Here is a 13,271-nt window from a genome sequence, read left to right as displayed (position 1 = left end):
CTGAATCACAATGATGTTTAGATGGATAAACTTTCCAACTTTATTCGTAACAAGGTCGCAAACTTTCAAGATCTAAACTTTATGCACTAAAATGACCAAAAACTCATAACATCCAAAACTAGCTAGATCTAACAAATGCATCATCAATATTCAAACTTTATACCTCTAGAAGATAGATCAAGGTGAACAAAGTCCAGATCTACAAGCTCCAATGCAACCAACACTTCTACAAGAAGTTCCTTCTTCTCCAAGGTGCACCATGCATACTCCAAATCACTCAAAATCACATTCTTTAAGCTCACAAGGCTCACTAAGGTTAGGGTTTCATGAAAGGGGTGTTGGAGGGGTGGAGGCTGAGAATGGAGTGGGTTTGGGGGAGTTAAGGAGCTTAAATAGGGCTTAAACCACAAAAATAGGGTTTGGGCACTGATTGCGTACGCCCAGCGTACTCAGGATTCCATTAGTACGCCCAGCGTACTCAGCTTGGCCCAAAACCACCCAAACTTCAAACGGTCATAACTTCTTCGTTCTAACTCTGTTTTCGACGTTCTTTATATCCACAGAAAGGTATTGAGGAGCTCTACAACCCTATCTAATTACTTTTGACTTAAAACACATCGAACTAAAATCCATAATTCACAAAAGAAGTCTGAAACACTACATTCCCATTTTACCCTTTGACTCCAAAGTGCAAACCGAACTATTGGGTCACATATCTACATTACCCACATCCAAATGGGCCTAAATATTACCTTTTCAAAGGCCCTAATCCTTATGATGACTGATCTTCGGGCCACAACCTCGAATTAGGAATTGATTCAGAACAAGGCGTTACAATATTACTTTTTATTAAACAATATATTATAATTAATACTTTTGAATTTTGATATGGGCTACCTATATAGATGTTTGTAGTGGATCTGTTGGATTTGGAAAGTAATCCTTCTACATTAAACAATTATATATACAAAGTGAGAAATCCTTCTACCTTAAACTATTTATAAACAATTTTACAAATATGCAACTTCTTTTAAATTGTTAAGTATTAATATTTTGAATTGAAAACAATAATAACAAATGTGAAATTACCATATACAGAGTAAAAATATACAAGCAGACATTCATGATTTCAATGTTAAAAGCATCACCATCTCCTCCACCTCCACCCTTAAACAATGTCATTAATATATTTTTTTTATTTAAATGCATTTAAATGTATTATTAACAACATTAATAATAACAAGTTAAAAAAATAGTATTCTTATTTATATTTTTAATAATAATAATAATAATAATAATAAGGCTTTTGTTTGCAGAAAAGTCTTAATAATTTTGTTTACAGAAAAATCCCAATATTATGAGTTAGTTTACGAAATAGTCCCAAATTAATTTGGTACCGGTTCCAACCGGTCAAAAATGGTCAAAATGCAAATTTTTGCCGGTTTTTAGGATTTTTTCATTCAAAAAAAAATCTTGGGACTAAAGTATAACTTTTCCGAAAATAATTGGACTTTTTCTGACAATTTCCCATTTATGAATGGTTTATATTCAAGAATATGATATATATCACATGCATAGTATGTATTCTTTATTATTCTATCTTTTGTGAGCTTTAAATTTATCAATAATGTTGATTTTTTTCAATTGCAACATGCTTTTGTCATGATTCAAAACAAGTAACCCACGTACTTATCAAAGGTTCTAATGAAGTGATTTATCAAATTAAAATATTATAAATGGGTCGCAAACATGCATGTTTTAAGTGATAATGAATAGTTTTGAGATTCTTCTAAAATCATAAGTTTTGTTTAAAAACAACTGGTCTATGAGTAGAAAAGGATAAATATTTATGTATTAAGGTGCATTATTTTAGTTTATAGTGGATGTTGACATAAAACATGTGAATACATACTTTATAAGACATGTAATTATTAATATCAATCAACAAAAAAATGATGAAAGAATTTAGTGAAAGAGAAACATCTAAGACTATGTAGAAGAACCATTTGGGTTTCGATGGTGAACTTACTCTAAAGTTGATATCTAATACACTTGAGCTCATCGATGGTTTGACTTGCTTGTTTTTCGATGTTTATCTTAATATATCATTTGTAATTTTGTATTTAAAAAGGTAAAAGAATTATAAATAAAAATAATAATGGATTTTTTTTATTGATTTTCTTCTTTGAAGATATTTTTTTCTCTCTCGCCCTACGACCGAAATATATTTGGAACGGACCTAATCATAATACACACATATAGTGTCTATCATGGCTAGTGAAGTAATTATACACAAAAATTTATTTTGGCATTAAACATCTATTGCATAGTATTCTGATTTTTTAAAATTATTTTACCACGTAAGTTTTGTTTTGTTCCACTTATGTGCCATTCGTTTTCCAAGTATTTTTCATTTCCAGGTTAAATATCAATTTCTTGAAAATTTGGCCCTTACGTTGGACGTACTTGAGGCATACGTTGGGCGTAAGTCATTAATGAATGGTGGGGACTTCTTTGAGTACGTTGGGCGTACATAAGGAGTATGCATGGCGTACTCACACCAATCCCAAAACCTTAAATTTTAGGTTCCAGACCCTATTTAAAGGCCTTATGACCCTTGAGGCCTCCCTTATCATCAGCCTCCATTCCCTATTTCTGTCATTTCGAAACCCTAATCCTTGAGAGCTTGTTCTTGCTACAATGTGGAAGAAGGAGAAGTTCATTATTGAGGATTGGTAGGCTTGGAGCTTAAAGATCAAGAGCTTTCATTTCAGTTGCAAGTCTCAGAAGGTATAAAGCTCTCACCTTTATGGTTCTATGGTTTAGATCTAGGCATGAGTCTTGATTTGTATGCTTTTGGTCCCATGATTTTGGTTCTTGTGAGTGAAAGCTACTCCAAAGCTTAAGATTGTTATTCCTTGGTGTTTTGAGTTTATTATATTATAAAAATGGGATCTTGATGGCTGATTTTCACCCATGCAAAGGGTTCGAGTCATTAAAGGATGATTTGGATCTAGGGCTTGAAGTTATGCTCTATTAAGCCATGCAATAGCTTAAAATCGACGACTTTGTCAGTTAATGTGACATCCCCAAAATCACGGCCAGAAAAGACCGGTTTAATTTATGCTTTTAAAACAATTTCAGAGTAATCCTTTGATTAAAAGAGTTGCGGAATTTGTTCCTAAAACGAAATATGATAAAATAAGATTTACCAAAGCATTTCATAAAGAAATGTATTTTCATTATAAAACAAAACTCGGGATGTCATGTTCCGATAAACAGACCAAAAGCATAAACATTACAATACAGACATTACAACAGTTATATATAACAGCAGGTCTATAATCCAAAAATAACTTGACAAGTCATCCAACTTATGCTCTGGCGCCACTACCTGTAATACAAAGAAAACTGAGTGGGTCAGGCTTGGGAGCCTGGTGAGCGTATAGGGTTTTCGACCCACAATAAATAAATATATTTAGTTCATCAACCAACAATAACCCGATTACCCATTCCCGTTATCCTCACTTTATGTCCCTAAAACAACAGCTATTACAAGGGACCTAATCTAGGATTTTCATCGGGACGGACATTACTGCAAAGGGGTTTCCTTAACAATAGATGTCCTAAAGGCAACCATGAGGGGGATGGAGTACATCAAATGAACACCCAAGTTCATTAACACCTACAGGTAATGAGCCTGGTAGCGTTCCACTGGACTGTCTAGAAAAGTCTGTGGTCGTCATCTAAACTCCGCTAGATGTTCATTCAAAACACATTCCAGATAAAAGATGAGACACATAAACATAACACGTATTTCATAGAGAATAAATCATATCTATGAGATTAGAAGATAACATCGATACACTCACATAACACATATACTTAGTACGTTAAATCGATACTTGTATAAAATCGTGCATTTGAAAGAGATTATGTACCCCCTTCAAATCAACACCAATATATAAACACATAACACGTATTTCATAGTAAATACTTCGTATTTATGTATTAGAAGAAAGTAACTACACACTCACCTGATCAGAAGATGATCGGACAACACTACGACTTGTAGAAGTAGTATTCTTTGGTAGATCTGGAAGATCTTCACAAAAACCGGGTTTCTCGCGGGCAGAGCTTCGGCTCAGAAACTCTTTTCTTCTCGGGATCTTCGGTGCTTCGGGACTCGCTTCGGGTCTCGGGATGATACCGGGGCTTCGGCGGGGTTAAAATAGGGCTTAGAGAGGGTATCAGGAGTGGGAGAGTAAGAGATGAGCAACCAAACTCGGCTGCCCCTTGAATTCTATTTATAGGGCAAAAATGCTAGGTTCACCTCGTGAGTTTCTAATATTCACCTCATGAGCTCGATACGTCATTGCGTTCGTCATGGCCACTTGCCCTGGAAGACGTCCATCATCTGTTCACCTCGTGAGTCACTAATGATCACCTCGTGAACTGGCTCACCTCGTGAGTTTCTAATATTCACCTCGTGAGCTCTGACACAGCCTTGGGGTTCACGCCCCGAACTTCAGAAATTCATAACTTTCGCATACAAGCTCCGTTTTCGACATTCTTTATATCCACGCGTAGGTGAGATTATGCTCTACAACTCTCGTTTAGACTCCGTCGGCTAGTTTTGACTTTATTGTTATTATATTTTTATTATATTATTTTTAGTAGGCCGGGACAGCCGTTATAAATTCATAACTTCTTCATCCGACGTCCGTTTTCGTCTGTCTTTTTACCGTTGCACTACCATTGACGAGATCTTCAATTCTCTTTTAGATTGTTTCGGCTAAAAACCGCTCGATCTCAAATCGAGTATTCGGGCTGCACAATGCTAAGTCGAAACTTCGGAAAATCATAACTTCCTCTTACGAAGTCAGATTTGGGCGTTCTTTTTATGCACGCTCTCGGTTTAACGAACTCTACAACTTCTGTTTAGATCACTAAGGCTAGATATCGCTCTATCTTAAATTCATATTTTACGTCATTCAGCGTCGTGCCGGTTCTGTCGCGAAACTTCGATAGGTCATAACTTCTCCGTTATAACTCGGATTTCGGCGTTCTTTATATATCCGGAAACCTCGTTTCAACCACTACAACTTTATGTAAAGATATAGGGTTTATCTCACACTTTAATTTTGACGCTTATTTTATTCTTAATTCAATTAAGCCACACAACTAAGCATAAAACACATAATACTCAAATATTTCATCATTAATACTTCAAAAGAGTTACAAAGGTTAACCTAGACTATTACATCAACAATAATGCCTAGCCTGGAAACGCGGGCGTTACAATTCTCTCCCCCTTAGGATGATTCCGTCCCCGGAGTCACACATCAACAAACAAATGCGGATAGCGACTCAACATGTCACTCTCCGTTTCCCAGGTGAGATTTGGCCCATTCGTATGTTTCCAACGGACAAGCACTAATTCGACCATCTTGCGTCGCAATTTCTTAGTCTTTCGGTCAACGATTGCCTCAGGTTCTTTAATTAACCTTTTGTTTTCATCAATTCTCAATTCAGAAATTGGAATTATATCGGGAACTTCTCCCGTGAACTTCCTCAAATAACACACATGAAAAGTGTTATGAATACCATCCAGTTCTTCTGGTAGTTCTAGCTTGTAAGCTTGGTTCCCAATCCTCTGAAGAACTTTAAACGGTCCAATAAACCTTGGACTCAACTTTCCCCTTTTACCAAATCTTATAAGTCCCTTCCACGGCGAGACTTTAAGCAAAACCGAATCTCCAACTTCAAAAGTCATCGGTCTTCGCTTTTTGTCCGCATAGCTCTTTTGACGATCTTGAGCTGCTAACATTTTTTCCCTGATCACTTTCAACTTCTCAGCAGTCTGATGGACCATCTCAGGTCCCATAAACTGCTTTTCTCCAGCCTCTAGCCAGCAAGACGGCGTACGACACTTCTGTCCGTACAAAGGTTGATAAGGTGCCATCTTTATGCTCGAGTGGAAACTATTATTGTAGGAAAATTCTACCAAAGGTAAATGTTCATACCAGTTACCTAGGAATTCCAGGGTACATGCTCTCAGCATATCTTCAAGTGTTTGTATCGTTCTTTCACTCTGACCATCAGTTTGTGGATGGTAAGCTGTACTTAAACACAACTTGGTACCCATTTCCTCTTGTAGACTTTTCCAAAACCTTGAGGTGAAACGACTGTCACGATCCGATACAATCGTTAACGGAACACCGTGAAGCCTCACAATTTCCTTTACGTAAGAATTCGCAAGCTTTTCCATAGACCATTTCTCATTGGCTGCTATGAAATGCGCACTCTTAGTGAATCGATCAACGACCACCCAAATCATGTCGTGACCACTTTTCGTTCTGGGCAGTTTAGTGACAAAATCCATGGCAATGTCTTCACATTTACCCATGGGTACAGGTAAAGGTTCTAAACTCCCATATGGTTTCTGATGTTGTGCCTTAACCCTCGCACATGTCACACACTCGGCCACATACTTTGCAATATCAAGCTTCATCGTCGGCCACCAGCAGTAGGGTTTAAGGTCCCTATACATTTTAGTGCTGCCAGGATGAATCGAGTACATGGTTTTGTGAGATTCTTCCATCAGAAGATCTCTAATTCCTCCGGACTTAGGTACCCAAATCCGATCTTGGAACACCTTCAGTCCATGACTGTTTATACCGAACACTAACGTTTTACCCAAACGTTCCTCCTTTCGGTCATTCTTCTCTAAAGCTTCTTCTTGAGCTTTCTTTATATTCTCCACAATCGTCGAGACAACTTCTATTCTTAACGCTCTTGGCCTCTTTCTTTCAACATTGACTTTCCGACTGAGAGCATCAGCAACAACATTAGCTTTACCGGGGTGGTAAAGTATCTCACAGTCGTAGTCCTTGAGTAACTCTAGCCAGCGTCGTTGCCTCATATTCAATTCTTTCTGATTAAAGAGATATTGGAGACTCTTATGATCAGTGAAAAGTTTGCACTTCGTGCCATAGAGGTAATGCCTCCATATTTTCAGAGCGAAAACTACCGCTGCCAACTCCAAATCATGAGTGGGGTAGTTCTTTTCATGCTCTTTCAACTGTCGAGACGCATATGCTATCACCTTTTCTCTTTGGGTCAAAACACAACCCAACCCAACACCAGACGCATCGCTATATTGGGTTTTCTACGCATCAAATACACTCTAAAACTAGGCAGCGGAAAAATCGAAACAACGATATACCTAAGTGTACATGCATCCTATGGATCTATGGCTTCATGCTAATAACATCAACCCTAGAAAACATAAAACATAAAGAAGAAAACATACCTCTTATGTTGCCCTTGATCTCCATGCTTGAGATCTTGAACCTCCATGAAGTTGCTTGGATGAAAGGATCCAAACCAGAATCCCTCTAATGGTATCACACCAAAGAGTGGAATAAAATAACTAGGAGAAGGGTCAATTTCACAAACCCAAAGGGGTTAGAAATCGTCCCTAAGAGGGGGAGGAAGAAGGGTTGGCGAAACTTCAAGCCAAGGTGCAAGGAGGAATGAAATCCCTAAGGCCCTATTTATAGCCTTGGATGCCTCCTTAGGTTTAGTACTCCTTCCCATGTGGGATGGAGGCCTAACCACGAAATTTCACTCCTTTCCCATGTGGGATGGAGTGATTTTCATCCAACCCTAATCCAATAAGGTTCTGGAACATTCCTGATTAACCAACTATCGATTAATCAACATTCAACCCTTTAATTAATTAAACTGTTAATTAATTCCCAAAATATATTTCCAAAATATATTTCCAATTAGTTTCTAATTAATTATTAACCATAATAATTAATAAACCAATTTCTCCTTTATTTATTCTACTCAATTTGGGTCTTGAGGGCAACCCAAAAGGACCCTGCTATTATTAGAAATATTAGCAATAGTTAATGACCTTGGACACTATTCCAACAGTCTCCCACTTGGACAAGTCATCAACTATACGAGGACTAATATTTCTCCAATAATCAACAGAGAGTTAGCCATCCAATTCAACTACCGAACTCTTGATCTAGTCAATATTCAGCCCTTAGATAAGTGATCAACTATCCCTTCGTTCTATGATATCTGTATGAATTCGAGACATGGATAATGGTCAATCTCAAGAATTCAAGATTATGTTTCCCGATATAGATTTGTGACGACTGCATCTGACTACTAAATTGAACACATCAATTCCAGTCAGGGCTCGGCCAAGCACTTTAGATGTCAGCACTAAATCATCGAGGGGCCCATAGATATCGCTTCTCCTATTGAGGCAGAAGGAACGAATAAACTTCGACCACATAGTTTTTTTTTATTTCATCATGTTACACATGGACATACCCTTTATAACTACCAGTTACGGTTAGCGTTGGAGTAGACCAATGCATAACAGAATCATAGAGCAAAATCCCACATGTATCTAGGTTTGAAGAATAGAAGATATTATCGTCTTAGAATTACTTGTGACTGAATCCATGAAGTAATCTCTAAGTGTGGGTTGGTCCAATACTTAAATCTCTATTAAGCACTCATGAGTGTTAGCTCAATCTCTTTGCTATGTCCAATCGATATGGACAATCCACTAATACTCATGACAGTCTTGAATCACTACTTACTTCCAAGAGTTTGACCGGCTGTGGACGTTTGAGTAAATTAATACTCGGGAAGTGGGTTCCAAACATGCAAAAGTGAGAACGTAGTGATAGGCTAATTGAAATGACCGAAATCCATCATATATTAAGATCACCACTTAATAATCGCCAAATCAAATTAAAACTTATACTGCTTAAAGTTCTCGGGTTTTAAAACAAACCAAACTAAGAGTGTTTAAGCCAATTCATTTGCAAATCTAAATCCTCTCGACTTTTTCTGACTGTCAGACATGGTCAATGACATCGGCTTATGGAATGGGTCGACAAGATTATCTTTCGATATGAATCATTGACTATGATGTCTTTACATTTGACTCACTATCAAATGTGTTGGTACTTACTGAGTATGTTTCATGTGAGCTCGTGTGACTTGGGATCCATACTCAAGGTAAGTTCACCCAAAGTCACAAGAAACTTCATAAGGACCATCAATGATTGAATTTCAACAAAGATGTCACTAATGAATCGCTTTCAGTCACATTGTCCACTAACCAACTGCAATATACTCTAAGTATGTTAAATCCACTATGGTGTATTACCTGGTACTCTTTCAAGCTAATATATCACCATTCAGTAAAAGCACGAATTCCGACTGCGAACGGAATTGCCTTTATTAGTGCGGAACTTAGCATCAATGTCACTCTTACAATGATCTCTTCCATACTATCAAGATCATCTCTTCTATCCTCCAAGGTCACTTAAGAATGTTCTTGATCTTGATTCATTGATTCTTGCCAAATTGATCTAATCAAAATTGTCATGCTCAAGGCATACGAGTCATTGGATCAAGTACATGTCATGGCATTTATGATCGATCCCATAGCAGAAGCATGTGGGACACGACTCATTTGCTTTAGCTCAATAGTAGAACTAGGACATTAGCATTGCTCAATGTCATGCCAGCCTAAACTCCTTTTTGAGTTCTGCATGTCGAGTTTCCTCAACATTCAATGTACTTTGGCTTAATCCAATGAATCACTTTGATCTATCTCCATAGATCCTTATTATGCACGTGTCTTGTATCTCCCATGTATATCATAGCGAAACAGTTCTCATACCAAGCCAAGCTTTTACACCTGCTAAGTTAGAATATAGTTTCCTATAAATCGTACATTGTCTATGTACAATACAAGGGTGACTACAGTGCTCCCACTAGCACTGACATATATATGGCTTATCTTTGTTTCTCGAAATTCAAACTCCTTGAACTTTTCTCATTGAAACAAAGATTCCAATTACTCCCACTAGCTTTGACATATGTATGGCTCATCTTTATTTCTCGAAATTCATACACTTTGAACTTTGTCATTGAAATAATGATCCATCTTGCGAGATGCTTATTTCGGTCCATAAATGAACTTGTTAAGCTTACACATCTTTCAAAACCTATCTTGGTTTAATTATGTGTTTGTTCCTATCCATGATTGTCTCTACTTGAAGATCCGCTTGCACCTAAGGGTTAAGGTCAAGTGTTAGGTCTACCAAATAACAACATACATGGATTGAATCTCGCTTTCCAATTCCTCTTTCTATATTGTTGCCTTTAGGGCCTACCATAGCTTCCGATAGCTGGTACACTCTGATTGCTATCTACCAGTGACTCAAATACCTTAGCAATATAAACTCTTATATAACTAGGTCCATGACGTCTTCTATCAGATCTATAAGGAAAAATGGAAATATGTCAGTTTCCTTAATAGCTCTTTCAATTCCAAATTGAATGTTATGTCCAACTTTAGGCTCTTCGTTGGTTGGATCTCGAATCTTATTAAGATCAATGTGGCTCCCACTAGCCCTTTTGGAAATCAGCTCCCTCTCTCGGAAGACTGCCCTTCGAGCAACATACATTTTGTTCTCATAAAGATTGTTAAACAATTATCCAAAATGATTGATAGGTTCTCCAACGAGATAACACATCTCTATTCAATGTCCCAGATTGTCGAGCGCTTTAACGACGAGCGTAAGCCTCATAATCGTAGACTTACATATATGAAAGTGAGGATAGAATCCCACTTCACATATCATAGAGTGTTTCAGGAACCTACTTAGTTGGCACAAGACCAAAAGACTTCTTGTAACACTATTCATGGTACAATCCACGAATTGTTAGCAAATACAGTGCGACTCATCTAGTACAAAATCAATGAACGATTTGTTTCTCTATCCAACTAACACTTCCTAGTGGCAGTGTTTTGGGAGGAGACAGATCATGAAACTCTTTCACAATTACTTAGATGATCGATAAAGTTTGGACTGAGATTCTCACTATGAGTGTCTCATCCTATTGCCCAATTGATTCTTAACTTCGCTATATGAGAGCTCTGAACACCTGAGAGGTTCCATACTCAAATTCATATGAAGTTGGTCTCACTATGTATCGTGGTTAATCTGAACGGTCTATTAGAGTGAACTAATTCCAACAGATACTCACATCACCTAGTGATGTATTCATCATCTATCTTGATAAACAAGATTTGCATTTATCATAAGACTCGAGGCCAAATGATATCCAAAATCCGATCCAACTGGATACTTGGTAATGCATTTCTCGTTTATGTATCCAAGACTATGATTCCACAAATACATTTCACCCAAAACTTTGGATGTATTTGAATCAGTACATATTGTGGTCATTCTGAACGATCCATTAGTTGAACTAACATCAACAGATATTCACAATAATACACCTTATTTAAATGTTCGAATCAATTTTGAATGATTGCTACTATACTAGCTTCATAGATTTCATGACTTTCTTTTAACATGTTAGAATGCTCTACATTTAAATAAGTCAGAACTATCTCATGAATTATAGTATAAAAATTTTTGGTTATATTACCATAGACTAAACTCTTGAGGAGAATTGTCATTTGATCCCATGAATGTAGCAAGGGCTTGGCATTCATGATCAAATTATCTTCTCCATGTTCTAGTCTTCTTACTTCATTTTAGTAACTGCACATTCTTGCAAATGTCAGTACTAATCCTCAGTAAAATACTCAAGGTTTAGAAGTAATGTTTTGATGGCATTATAAATTCATATATTTTTTTGAATAACAAACATGAAAGAACTAGTTATCTTTTGATCCAATGGAAAGTAGCACGGGCTCGTGATCCATGATCAAATTTAACTTCTTCATGTTCCAGTCCTTTCACCTCAAATATACATTTGGGCAAGTTTGATTTCTTAGTCCTTTTCTTGTTATGGAAACGAGCAACTATCAGAACATGTCTTAGAATAAGCCTTCCTTTGTCCTAGGTATTAGGGCCTAGATTAGGTATACCCACACTAATCGCCTTTTAAACCGTGTGCAATTGGCTTTCTTCTTCTTGACACTTCTATTAATGATAGTAAAATATGGGAGTGTTTTGAAGTTTGAGTTTCTATGACTGCCATGTTAATTCCAAAAGGAAACTTTAACATGCTCCACAACTCCTTCATGGTCATTCCAAGTTGTTCATATCAAAATCAAAATGAATTGATTATATGTACATGTCAGCTAGTCGATTAATCCTAGTCAACTCCTAACTCAAGGAAATTCCATTTTACTTCAATATGTCATTTTACAACGTACATTTGACAATTGCTCTTTCTAACACTTTAGAATGCAATGTTTGAAGTAACCAAGGAATAGCTTTAACAAAGGCATGATCTTTCTTTTTGTTTATGAGAACTACTCCCAAACTACGAATTTGACAAGATTGATCATCCTCATAGCTAATCCTTTCAAAGGTTTTATAGCAGTAGATTTTAGTGGATAAGATTATAGACATCATTCAATAACAAATTCCATTATAGTTTGTTTTACTTATCCTTAGAAAATAATCACCCTAAATAAAATTATTTTATAAGGCTAGGATCCATATTTGGCTCCATGATGTGTAAAGGGATGCCGTAAACACACCATAAAGTTATTTAGGTAGGCAAAGCCCTTTGCCAATTTCGATCACCACGAAATTCCTAGATCTTTGAGATTCATTGACTATCAATGGCATGTTAATCTCGAATTATGTTCATCTCAAATTCAATGACGGGGTCGCCGCAGATCACTGAACAGATGGTGAATCGACCATACAAAATCGCATGGTCCCCGACTCAAGTTACGCTTGAGATTCGCGAGTTCCACATCATTCTCTACCTATACTCTCAAATTGACGTGCCGGTTAACCACGCGAGCTCCATCAACAAGTTATAAAGAGAATGTGCAACTTTTATGGATAACATAAGATTCACATTAAATAGATTGAGAATTAACCTTGCAAAATCGCATGGTCCCCGGCTCAAGTTACGCTTGAGATTCGCGAGTTCCATATCATTCTCAACTATACCCTAGATTGATGTGCCGGTTAACCACACGAGCTCCACCAACAGAATATAAAGAGAATGTGCAATTTTCATGGATAATATAAACTCACATTCTATTAATAAAACGGGATTTTGTTTTATACTTGTATTTAGAATACTTTTAGATTGACCATTATCACTATCAAAACCTTTCGGTAACTCCATTCTCAAAATGCAATAGGGCGGTGAGGGTGGTAAGCGCGAAGCATATTAAAAACCGACCTCATTAGGAATCAAAGAGACCTCCTCAAAACCCC

The sequence above is a fragment of the Lactuca virosa genome, chromosome 5 (assembly GCF_052849685.1).
Source record: "Lactuca virosa cultivar CGN04683 chromosome 5, Lactuca_virosa_CGN04683_v6, whole genome shotgun sequence".
NCBI classification, from domain to species: Eukaryota; Viridiplantae; Streptophyta; class Magnoliopsida; order Asterales; family Asteraceae; genus Lactuca; species Lactuca virosa.
This window is presented reverse-complemented; position numbering follows the sequence as displayed.